The sequence below is a fragment of the Sminthopsis crassicaudata genome, chromosome 4, assembly GCF_048593235.1.
Source record: "Sminthopsis crassicaudata isolate SCR6 chromosome 4, ASM4859323v1, whole genome shotgun sequence".
Taxonomy (NCBI): Eukaryota; Metazoa; Chordata; class Mammalia; order Dasyuromorphia; family Dasyuridae; genus Sminthopsis; species Sminthopsis crassicaudata.
The window spans coordinates 3,814,435-3,827,248 of record NC_133620.1 but is presented as its reverse complement, the minus strand read 5'-3'; the positions used below and the strand labels follow the sequence as shown (position 1 = coordinate 3,827,248).

The window sequence follows — 12,814 nt, the reverse complement described above, 5'->3', positions numbered from 1 at the left end:
AAGAATCAAATTTTTGTGGGCTTGATATTGGAGGAAATCTTCCTAACAATTAGAAATGCTCAAGAGAGTAACATTCTACCTTAGGAAGTACTTAGTGAGTCTCTGATCTTTGGAAATCTCCAAGCAAAGCTGGATTATCTCATTTGTTTGTCCAGGGCATTTGTATGAAGGAGTGGGAGGAATCTGAGAGAAGGATCTCTCTTCTGTGATTATATTTATAGAAGAAGATGGCAACTAAAGTCCTGTGTTCCAAACATGATTCGGTTACCCAGTTACCCATTCTCTTTGTGTTCTGGGACAACCAGGAATTGACCTCTGAGTTTTTTCATCTGTAAAATGATGAAGTTGAATTTTATCTATGCTTAACTATGTGCTTCATTAAATTATTCTAGGCCACAAATTAGAGGTGATAGAACAAAAATAAAAGTCTATTTCTCTATCCTATTCCACCTTTTTTTTTCTTCTTTTCAGGTAGCTTAGTACAGTACATTCACTGTAAAGTCCATAAGCATTATTGAATGAAGTAACCGGTACAATTTCTTACCCCTTCTCTACAGAACCTTTCCAAGTCTTCAAAATGAAAAGAGACACAAATAGGAAAAGACAGACCGGCACAGAGACAGAGACAGAAAAATACAGAGAAGCAGAGTCAGAAATAGACACAGAGACAAAGTGACAAAGAGACAGAGATCCACAGACAGTGATGGGGACAGAGACAGAGCTAGAGAAAGACTGACAGAGACAGAGGCAGAGAGGAGAAAAAGTCAGCTTTGTTTTGTTTGATTCATTAACCTGCTAAGGAAAATCATTTTTAATAGTACTTAAAATTGTCATATAATATGTATATTCACACATTTAAAATACACATATGTATATATTGCAATTCAACTATGAAAAGATCACTTGACAAACATCACAATTTGTCATTAATCTTTAATCTTTTCAGTCTCCTTAGATGACAAGGCTGGGAACCGCACCATCATGGGGAGAAAAAGAAAAAAAATGCTATGTCCCATAAAGTGTCATTCACTATTTCCTCACTGTCAGTCAGTGAGGAAGAGCTCTCTACCTCCTGAGCCCATTTCTGCTCATTTCCAAGGGCTCCTCCTGCACACTCTAACTTCTGCCCCTGGGGCTAATCTTGCACTTGGCAGATCTTTCCAGATCCCTTGTGTGACTTACTATTGCATCTAAAATAATGTATGGAGTTGTTTATTTTAAGAATCTCAATACAGGACATTTATCAAACATAATTTAATTTAATTTAAATGATCTTCCCAAGTTACTGATAAATATAAATAATTCTTTGCAAATGACGTCAGTGTTCTGATCAATTGTCTCTTTCTACTGTGTGCGAAGCTGATCATTGTCTTAGGGTTTCATTTCTCTTTAGCTTGTGGCATAATTGGCTAAATCTCCAGGGTATCTTTGGCCCAGAACTCCCAGTGATTTCCACATCAAAATTTGGAGCCGTATTTCAGCTGAAAATAAATCAATGCCAGGAAAATGCATAGACATTCGAGTTCCTTCAATTTCAGGGATCCAACAAATGCTTTAAATAAAGATTGGCCTTGGACCGCTGTCCAGAAAGAGCTCGAGGTTCTGAATCTATATGGAGAATGACCTCAGAAGCTGCTGCCCACGTGTGGTGTGATCCATGTCTGCTAGGTCATTCATCATGAAAGTCTCCTAGCTCCCTTGCGTTTTCACTTCTGTTCTGATTTCTGAATCCCCAGTCCTTTGGATTGTAGTTGGCTCAGCACTGGCAATAGCACTTCTCAGGATGATTCTGCCAGCTTTCATAGATGCCGGCGACTGTTGATGAGAGATGATCCAGTTGGACTGGACTAGACAGGATGGAGTCTGCAGTACTGGAAGAAGTGCCCAAGTCAAGTCAACAAGTTTTTAAGCACTTACTCTCTTTCTGGCACTGATTTAAGTTTCACAATACAGGGGAAAGACAAAAACAATCCCTGCTTTGAAGGTGATTACAATCCAATGGGGCACAACTGGAGGCTATACCCTCATCCACTCACACCTGGACTAGTGAAGTTGCTCAGGATGGGCAGGGTCTACCCAAAGTCTCTTTCTGCTTCAACCCATCCTGTGTTTGACTGTTAAAGGGATCTTCCTAGAGCTTGTCTGACCATGTTACTCAAACTCCTGCAGCACTCTATTGCCTCCAGGATCAAATATCAAACCTTCTGTTTGGCATTCAGGACCCTTCTCTACCTTCTTACATCTTACTCCCCAATATGCATTCTTTGATCCAGTAACACATACCTCTTGCTGTTCCATAATCAGGACCTTATATCCCCCAGCTCTGAGAATTATCTCTCTTGTCTTTCCTAGTCCAAAATGCTCTTTCTCCTCTTGTCCAACTCTGGGCTTTCCTGCTCTCTTAAAAATCCCACCCAAATCCCATCTCGTACAGGAAACCTTTCTTGATTCTTCTGATTTCAGTACCTTCCCTCTGCTAATTAATTCTTATTTATTCTACATATAACTGTCTTTGTACATACTTATTCACATGTTATCTTTTTTGTTTGATTGTGAGTTCCTTGAGAGCAGACACTGACTCAGTCCCCTTTGTGTACCTCCTACAAAACAGACACAAGAAATATATATTGACTGGTTAAATGGGGAAGATCTGTGCAACCTATATTGTACGAACAAGGTATATTCAGAATAAACTGGGAGTGGTTTCAGAGGGAAAAACTCTAGTATCAAAGGAGAGTAAAATTTCTTATAGAAGTTGGGATTTGTAGCTGCTACTTTAAAGAAACCATGAAAAAGATAAAGAAGGAGAGATTCTACGTAGAGGCAATAGTAATAATGCACAGATTGGAAAGATAGAGTGACTTCTGTGAGAAACAGCAAAGATGCCAGGATCATCGGGGGCATCATGGTGACAAAATAGAGCACTGAGCCCGTGTCGAATATCAGTGACTTACCAGCTCTCGGATCCTGGGCTAGTCAGTGAATTTCTGTTTGAATCCGTTTGTTCATCTGCAAAGTGGTGATAAGACACTCTCATGAACAGGTAATCCCTGCCAAACAGACAGAAATGTTATGAGGGTAAAATCAACAAGGATGGGCAATGGTTTGGCTCTCAGGGAGGGCAAAAGATGGCAAAATTGGTGAAGTATCAAAGCAATAGGTCCCTTGAGAGAGAGAGAAAGCAATAATGATGCTCATCGGTGATCATGAACATCAGTAACAAGATAAATATAGGATTTCATTTCAGGTCATAGAATAAACAACGGCTGATAAACATTAACAAAAAGCACATCAAACATCCTAAAATAGTGTCTTTTTAAAATTGGTATATTAGCCAGTATAATGTAATCTCTTTGAAGGCTGAGAAAGTTTTATTTTGGGCCTTGTATCCCCAATTTGTTATACGTTTATGAGTGAGTCAAGAACCAGTGATTTTGTATCTATAGGTAACATTGCCTACATTTCCAGGTATAACTTAACTCTCTAGTTTGGGATGAGGGAAGTGATTAAATATAAACAAGTTAATAGACTATTCCATGAGATCAGAACTCATCAGAAATTATCTCAAGCCTCCCTGATATCATGGCTGGTACTCTTTTCCCTCCCAACCTATATAGCCTTTGTTCCAAGCAACGTTTTGAAGGTTGGGGCATTCTCATGTACAGGTAAGGGTGCCAACCAGACATATGTGCTCTAGTGAGTTATTCTGTAAGGAGCATCTTTGCTGTGACCTCTTCTAAGTAAAGTCTAAAAGGATGTTTTACATTTCATTGTGCAGAGAAAGAAATAGAATAAAATGTATTCTACTTGTAATTTTTTCAGAGGGAAAATTAATTTGTGCCTTAAATACTGCTTTTCCTCCTGAAGTATTCTGGGTGTTTGAAGATACAAAATTGATTGTAATTAAGAAATCACTGGAGCAGCTTCAGTGATGAATCTTTAGTAATTGTCACTGAGGGTCAATATTCCTTTTTCTTTCCTTTTTTCTCCTTAAGATGCACAATGGGCTGTAACAAATTCAATGGCCATCTTCAACTCACAAACAGGTGGGTTAAGTGGTACCCAAAAGAAACTTCAGTTAAGCAAGAACAAGGAAATTGAAGGAGGCCATTGCTAGTCAATCAATCAGTCAATCCATCCATTGGCATGGATGGATTAATCAGTTGGCATGTACCAGACAATGGGTTAGGGATCAAAAGGAGAAATGGAATCATCTTTTTTCTCTTAGAGGACAGAAGATGAAGGGTTTTTCCAAAAGTCCTGGGACAATTAAGTTTTATCACAGCAGAAACCTGCATCAACATTGTTGACACCATTTCTAAACAGAAGAAATAAATACAAAGTAATATGAGGCTTGCCAATAGATTATTTCAGAACAGAAGTCACCCAAGCTTAGCTTGAAGCGAGCAGGTAGGTGGCAGAGTGGAGAAATACCAGGAGTCAGGGACCTTAGAAGGTATATTTTGTGTCTCTGAAGAAGTAATTTAACTTCTCTATGCATTAGCTTCCTTATCCATAAAATGAGCATAATAATAGTATATGAAACCCGATACTGGTGATGATGATGAACCTAACTATTCAATGAGGCAAAGATTAGGAGGCAGTACATTGCAAGCCTCACAATTCCATCAAAAACTGAATTAAGAACACTAATCTAAGTTGATTTTCTTCATCTGGGCTTTGCCAAACTGCAGCTTATACTATCTTGTTTCATGTGGAAGAGACACAGGAATGATGATTTTGGGATGTTCCGAATCCATTTCTTTGGTATCATCATCATCATCATCATCATCGCCATCTCCACCTTCATCAATTTAAACAGACCCATAAGGTTTCCAAAATATCTCCCATTCATTAACATGGAGAATCCCCCTGTATCTGTGTAAAATAATGTTCATTTTACAGATGAAGGAATTGAGTACTGATGGTAGTTACCCAAGATCAACTTCACTATATGGCTTAAGCAGAATTCAGACTCTGATTCTCCTGAGTTCAAGTCTGGCCCTGTATCCATTGTTGTTTAGGTTTTCCTATTCATCAAAAAACTGAACCTCTCTCCTCCTTCCCTCCCACCATCTTTATCTGCCTATCCCCTATGTCTCTGGTCTTTCCTCAAGAAACCAGTGGGCATGCTTCCTTTTCCTATGGCAGTTCTCTATCTAATGTGGCACCCAGCTCAGTGGCAGGAAGTCTGAAGTTGCCGCACTCTGATATGTATAAGCTAGGTTTAGGTAGTTCTCTATGTCCAGTCCTTATCTGATTCTTGAAAGGATCCCTTTATTTGCTCTCATCCAAAATAGGAACATGGATTCAATTACCAGGAGAAGTTGACATCCTTTCATCCCTCTAAATCTGCTACCTCAAAGTCAAGATCATCTCATTTCTTAGCTACTGACTTTGGATCATCCAAGTAGTTGGAAAAACGACACACACAGAATGTTAGACCTTTATAGGCTTCCCATTTTCCTCATATTTCCATTGATAAACACAAAGTGGATATGGTAAAAAACAAAACAAAACAAAACAAAACAAAACAAACAAAAAACCATGGAGCTTACATGGAAATCTACACCATATCTTGGGGTCACATTATTGCTTCTGTTCCTTCATTTTTGAAGACCACCAATGAAGTCATGGAGGAGTGTTTTGGCTAGCATATCAGACAGATTTAAGTGAGGCTGAGTTGCAGAGTCAGCAGCCTTGCTCTCTTTTCCAGTAAGACACAACTCAGGGTGCCTATTGAAGGTCTTTGAGCTTAGGCTCTAAGTGCTGCCTAGTTCCTGTTTCATCTACCTTCATAACCATATGAATGGGTTTTTGTTTTTATCTACCCATTCTGCTGGAAGTCTTCATGTGCTCGGGGTAGATACTTCCCTTAATCCCCTATGGGTTTGAGACCCTTTGGTTCTCCTTCACCTGTTTTATCCTATTTGCTGATACAGTTACCTCCATGTGGCCACTGCCCAAGCTACAGCTTCTTGGGGTCACAGGTGACAGTTGGATGACAGTGGAATGAATGAGCATCCATGAAAAGACTTTGCATCCCCCCCACCAAAGATGCAGAACTCCTTGAATACTTCATGCACCCCATGTGGATGCTAATATATCTATACCTTTATTTTTTTCTATCTAGCTAATTCTTAAGTAGGCCGTGATTAATCATCTAGTTAAAGTCTCTGATTCTTCATTTAAACTTTCATCCTTTCCTGCAATCAACATCCTACGTGGCCTCCAATGTAGACTTGGATACTCAGGGGACAGTGTTACTTACAGAAGAAATTGGAGCAAATGGATTATTTGTGGTTTAAAATTATTTCTGCATATTTCCTGTTGCCCATTACAATCCTAGATGATGAAAGGGTGAGCACATATCTAGGTGAATCCTTCTGAGCAAGCTCTAAAATGTTTCTTATATAAAGTGCCTTGCAAACCTTAAAATCTGAGTGTTACTGCCATTACCTTTAGTGACAGCATCAGACTGGAAATCAGGGAGAACTTTTGAATTCTATTTCAACGGATCAGTATTTATCCTGATGACTTTCAAATCATATCTTTAAATGGAGTTCCAAATTCCATCTTTTGGGATATTATGCTTTTTCAATCATGAGAAAGATTGATGTACCTTTAACGATGCATAAAATGAAGACATTGGATAATGGATTTAGCTAAAATCCTATGGAAGCTTGCAAACCATTTTGTTCAAAAACAACAATGCTCTAGCTTGATTGTGAATTATAGCAAATGAAATGTGCTAGAAAATGAGAGTGCCAGGAGTTTGGTCTCTCCCTATTGGCTAAGAAAAAGTTCTCTTTTTTTTTTTTTAGTAAAAAAACAATGCATCTATTTAGAAACTTAGTTTTTTTTCCCTTTAGAGACTGTTCCTTTATCATTGTTATCTCTGTGGAGAATGCAAACAATTATTTTGTCCTTAATCAATTTAAATGCAATTAGTCGGTAAAACTAGTAAGTAATGGTGCCATTACTCCAAACAAGTGACTAAATTTCCCTTTTGTTTGTGGTCATTTTTTAATAGAACTTAAAACTTAAGTCATCAGATCATGATCTTCCCCTTTAAAAGTGAATGCAGATCTTGATTCAAAATTTCTTTTGATGGTGTATTGTATAAATGTCGTTTAAAAATAACAATATATAGCTTTGATCTAGAACTTGACAAATATTATCTTCTTTGATCCTCAGAAGAATTTTGAGAGGTGCATGCTATTATTCCCATTTTGGAGGCCAGGAAACTGATACAGACAGAAGAAAACTAATAAGTACCTAAGGCTGAATTCAAGATCAGGCTTTTGTAATTCCAGAACAACCCCCATCCACTCATCACCTGACTGTCAGTGCTTCTTCAACAAAAATATGAAAATGCAAGCTTCTTAAAGCCAGCACTACCATTTTTTGACTTCTATCCTCATTATCTGACACAAAGTAAGTATTCAGTAAATAAAGAAATAGTAGATATTATTTGATTGGTGGGTTAATAAGATTATGGATCTGGAAGAACCTTCAAAACTCCTAAGTCAGGGGTTCTTACTGTGTGTATATGTGCATGTGGGTGTGATGTCTTGCTTTGGTAAAACCAAAAATTAGAATAGTGTGTTAAATATTTGAAGGATATTACATTACATTTACATTACAGTTTTATGATCAGTGGAAATAAAGACTTTTTTTTTCCATCCAAGTTCAAAGGGTTCCTGAAATCTATTCCTTGAACCCATGATGTAGTCTGAAGCATTTTAAATTCTAGAAACCATAGCCATAAACATTGGGCTAAAGTTTCACATCCTGTAAAGTCTGTGCTAGCTACTTGGAAGGTCTAGGGATCATCCAGAGTCAGGATAAGTAAAAGTCCTTGGTCTTTAGGGGGAGAAGTGAAAGAAGCAGGCAAACTGCCTCGAGGCTTGCCAATGCTGTATCCTGGATTCTGGAGTCTCAAATCACCAACTTATCTCTCCCTCCACCCCCATCCTGCCACAAAGTGACTCTCTCTGCCCCTCTCTCATCCGGCCCTCAAATCCTTGTCTACGATTATCTTAACACCAAATATCCAGTAAGCACAAAACAGTCAGAAGAGCCATTTATGCAAAACATATGCTAATAGTCATTGTCTCACATCCAATAGGTAATTAGCCTTAAATGCTTGGTTGTCTGATTCAAGTACACCTTTTCATAGTTTCAGCTCTTTACAACATCTCTTAGTCATTATTTTACCAAGCTGTGTTCATGATTCATTCAATTTTTATTCAAAAAAATTTTTGTAGCTTCTTATAATTTACAAGGGACAGTTAGACTGGGGCTGTTAAGACAAAGAGGAAACAATCATGGTCCTCATGGGGCTTACATTCTACTGTAGCTAATCAATGTGCCTACAAGAAGTAAATATTATCTCTATGAACAAATGAAGCACAAAATTCATTTTTTGAGGAGCATTTGTTATTGGGGAATAGATTGAAAAGTAATTCCCAATTGTAGGAATAGCTGGAATCTCCATCAAGATTTTTTGGTCGAATTCAAGGATGCTCTGATTTTCCTGGCTAAACAGCACCATGATTTGAGAGCCATGTTTTTCTTTCTTTTCTTCAAAATTTGTTCACACCTTTGCAAATGATTATTGGACAGTTTGGTGTGTGAATAAAACATGAGCTAAAAACATACGCACACACACCTTGATTAGATAAGTTAATGTCTCATCAGTGATTCTCACACCTCCAAAAACTGGCTCCATCCCACACAAAAAATTTGGATGGAAAGATTTATAGGTGATGAGACAAATTCCACAGTTTGGCTTTGTTTTTGACTGAATGCAAGTTTAGTTGCTAGATGGGGAGGGGAATGAGAAAATTAGTATGGAGAGTAGTAAGAGCATAAGACAGTGTTAGAAGGAGCTGAGTTCAAATGCTGTTTCCTACTTTTATTAGCTTTCTGACCCTGTACAATTAAGTTAATCTCTTTGTGTCTCAAATATCTGCAAAATGAGGATGGGGAGGACTTCGCCCTTTAAATACCTTCTCTCTCTGTCTCTCTCTGTATATATATATATATATATGTGTGTGTGTGTATATGTATATATATATGTGTATATGTATATATATGTATATATATAATATTATATAATATATATACATATATATATAATATTATATTATATATAAGTACATATAATAGTCTCAACATAGGAATTAATTTTTGAAAGAAAGAGGAAATATGTGTCATGTAGCCCAAGATATTCTTAAATTTTTAAAATAAAAAAATATTTAAAAAATAAAAATATTTTTAAAAAAATTAAAAATTGACATATTCAAAAGTAGAAGTCACACTATTCTTAGTATTCAAGGTAGAAATTAATTAATATACCAGTAGAGCTAAAATATCACCTATATGGTAATATCTTCCAGGGCGTGGATTACCATCTATCCCTGCCTTCTCAAGTTACACAAATGACAATGATGAGGATGATCAATCTCCTACTATTTCTATGATACTTTTAGATTTACAAAGTGCTTTACAAATATTATCTTATTATTCTTTACAACCTTGGGAGATGGGTACATCATTAGAAAGTAAAACAGACAAGAGTCATCTAGACAGTGAGTGTCTACATTCAAATCTGAACTCAGATTTTTCTGATTCTATCGCTGGTACTCTGTGCATTGGGCTATTCAGCGGGCAGATATACCCCATCACCCTTTTCATTTTAACTGCTGAAATAGACTCCCCTGAGACCACTTCCAGTCCTAAAGTCACGATTCTAGAGCTTTCTGGAGTCAGTGTCAGGCAGCTGGAATGAGGCTCAGGAATCATGTGAAGCAACTTGGGCCTCCGTTTACTCTTCTGTAAAATGAGGGAGTTGAATGAGATGGCCTTTCTATTTGTGATTCTATAATCCTATGGGATTCTTAAACATATTCTCCTATAAAGTTTCAAGAGACTATCTATTTTTTTTTTTTTCACATGTGAGCAACACATTTTATTAGGTGTTTCCAACCACCATTCACTACCTCCAACTCCTCTCTCCTGCCACAATACCTTGCTATGATATCTGGGTCCCCTCACCCCATATCAAATAGTGAGAGTGAAATTTATATATTTTTATTATATATATATATATATATATTTTTTTTTTTATAATATTATCCCTTGTATTCATTTTTCCAAATAACCACCCTCCCTCTATTCCCTCCCCCCGACGACAGGCAATCCCATACATTTTACATGTGTTACAATATAGTCTAGGTACAATACATGTGTGCGAATATCATTTTCTTGTTGCACAATAAACATTAGAATCCGAAGGTACATGCAACCTGGGCAGACAGATATTAGTGCTAACAATTTTGATTCCCCTCCCAGTGTTCCTTCTCTGGGTGCAGCTACCCCTGTCCATCATTGATCAACTGGAAGTGAGTTGGATCTTCTCTATGTTGAAGATATCCACTTCCATCAGAATACATCCTCATACAGTATCATTGTTGAAGTGTACAGCGATCTTCTGGTTCTGCTCGTTTCACTCAGCATCAGTTGATGTAAGTCTCTCCAGGCCTCTCTGTATTCCTCCTGCTGGTCATTTCTTACCGAGCAATAATATTCCATAACCTTCATATACCACAATTTACCCAACCATTCTCCAACTGATGGACATCCATTCATCTTCCAGTTTCTAGCTACAACAAAAAGAGCTGCCACAAACATTTTGGCACATATATGAAGAGACTATCTATTTGATGCATTCTGGATCATCCCTGCCAAGATTTTTGGATATTTCATTGCTACTGACATAGGGATTGGGCTCTTCCTCCACTTCCCTGAACTCTTCCTTCATCCAGAGCTCAATACGGAGCCATTTCTGACCGTACATGAAGTCATGCCCTTCATGTTTTTTTCATCCATATATTAGTCTTTAGTCTTAGCTAAAATTAAAAAGTTTTAGCCCACTTTTCCTAGCCTGGTTTTCTTTGTGGCCATCTCAATAATAATTTCTCATTCTCCCATCCTGAGATTCTGTGATTCAGGATTTCAAGACCTTCTGGGATTGGGTGCCGCCCCACTATTGTAATGTCAGTGTAGTTTCTTAATTCGCTTTAATTGAAAGGATTCATCGCTTGCCAAGTATTATGGTGATATTAAGTAATGTTAATGAGTGCTAACCTTTTTACATTTGTGTAAAACTTTCCAGGTTGCCAAGCATTTTCACAGGTATTATCTCATTTTAGCTCATAAATGGTGTGTGAAAAAGGTGGGGCAAAACTTGCTCTAAGTTAGAGAGTTGGTTGGATTGATGTAACAACAAGAACAATAATCCATCCTATATCAATTAAAGTTTCTAACCAGTTTTTCATTTGTCATCCCATTTAATCTGCAAAACAAGTATGTGAAATAGGTGCTATTATTATAATCTATGTTTATAGAGAATGAAGCCATACCTGAGGAGGGCCAAGTGCCGTGCCCAAGGACATCCAAAAGTAAGTGTTCGAGGCAGGTTTGGAGCTGAGGGCTGCCTCACTCCAAGTGCCATACTCTATCCACTGCACCACACAGCTACTTCAAGATTGGGCTCTGTAGACAGTTCTTGGAGAGAAAGATCTGAATTCAAATCAAGGCACCCTATTCCACTTAGGTACAGCAGTCATAACTGAAATCTTCCTGGAGGTGACATCTGAGCGTGATCACATAAAACCAATAATTCAGATCAAGTCGTCAACGGCCATTAGTCAAATTATTCCTATTGTTTCACTTAGATTTGTACCAAGCAAGTTTACTCCAAGAACTAATATATTCATTCTCCCTTCTTTGTTATTGTTATTTATGATCTATCCATTTCAAAGTTGAAACATTTCTCTCCGATTTTTGTTTTCTAGACACCTTGTTTGTCATTGCCATTCTTGATGAGTTCCTTTGGAAGCCACTTACACAGCATTATCTATGATCTTGTCAATGAGAAAAAATGATGAGAAAACAATGAAATCCTAACACAATACATGATATTCAAATAAAGCTCAAGGACATTGGTCATCAATTTTCTTTAGTTATAAAAAGTGTAATTTGTATTGGTAATGATCAAGTTGAACAATTTCAAGGATTTGGAAGTTTTAGGATAAAAGAGGAAATCAATAGATCAGTTTATTTACCCAAATTTCTTAAACACTGTGTGTCAAGTCCAAAAGTGAAAGTCTCTCCCCTGTGGGAGCAGATATGTACATAAATATATACAAACTCAACAAAGTAGGGAACTTTCTGGAGACGGTAACCTCAAATAAGAAAATGTTTAAAAAATATAACTAAACTTCATTTTGAAAGCAATTGGTGGTCTTGTTACTACAGCTCTGAAATCTTCACCACTTTTTATTTTATCATAAGGAAGAGAAGGATGAAGATTTGGTGTACAAATTATAATTCTACAAACAATACTTAAAAGGAGAGATATCAAATATGATATGTGTGAAAAACAAGCAAAAAAAGGAAAGTGATTTCTGTCCAATATTCCTCCATGAGTGCGTGCGTGTATACAATACAAGAAGCACTTGTCATATGTCTTGTAAGTCCAAGATTATATTCTAGGCACTATCGATAAGTTTAAATGAATCATTGCCTACAGGGAGCTGAAATTTTAGTAGAGTTTTGGGAGATATACTCACAAATAAGGAAGTTCAAAGAATATTTTAAAGGAAAAAGTAATCAAATGAGAGATCAATATAACTTTCCTGTAATAGGGACAAATTGGCTTAGCTCTGAATTAATCGCAGTGTCCAAAGGGGGGGGTGATGCTGTAGGGATGTAGTCTAGTTATGGAAAACAATATGGGAAAAAC

The 12,814-nt window shown here is 37.2% G+C and overlaps 1 protein-coding gene across 2 annotated transcripts in view; it reads left to right on the top strand.

Annotated features, from left to right (window-relative positions):
- Positions 1-12,063, top strand: part of LRRIQ3 (leucine rich repeats and IQ motif containing 3) — a 202,109-nt gene extending 190,046 nt beyond the window's left edge. For both annotated transcript variants that reach the window (XR_012481823.1, XR_012481822.1), the window contains exons 9-11: positions 7,198-7,437; positions 11,415-11,468; positions 11,865-12,063. The gene's annotated coding sequence lies outside the window, so the exon portion shown is untranslated. The remainder of the gene's footprint in view (positions 1-7,197; positions 7,438-11,414; positions 11,469-11,864) is intronic.
- Positions 12,064-12,814: the final 751 nt, after the last annotated feature.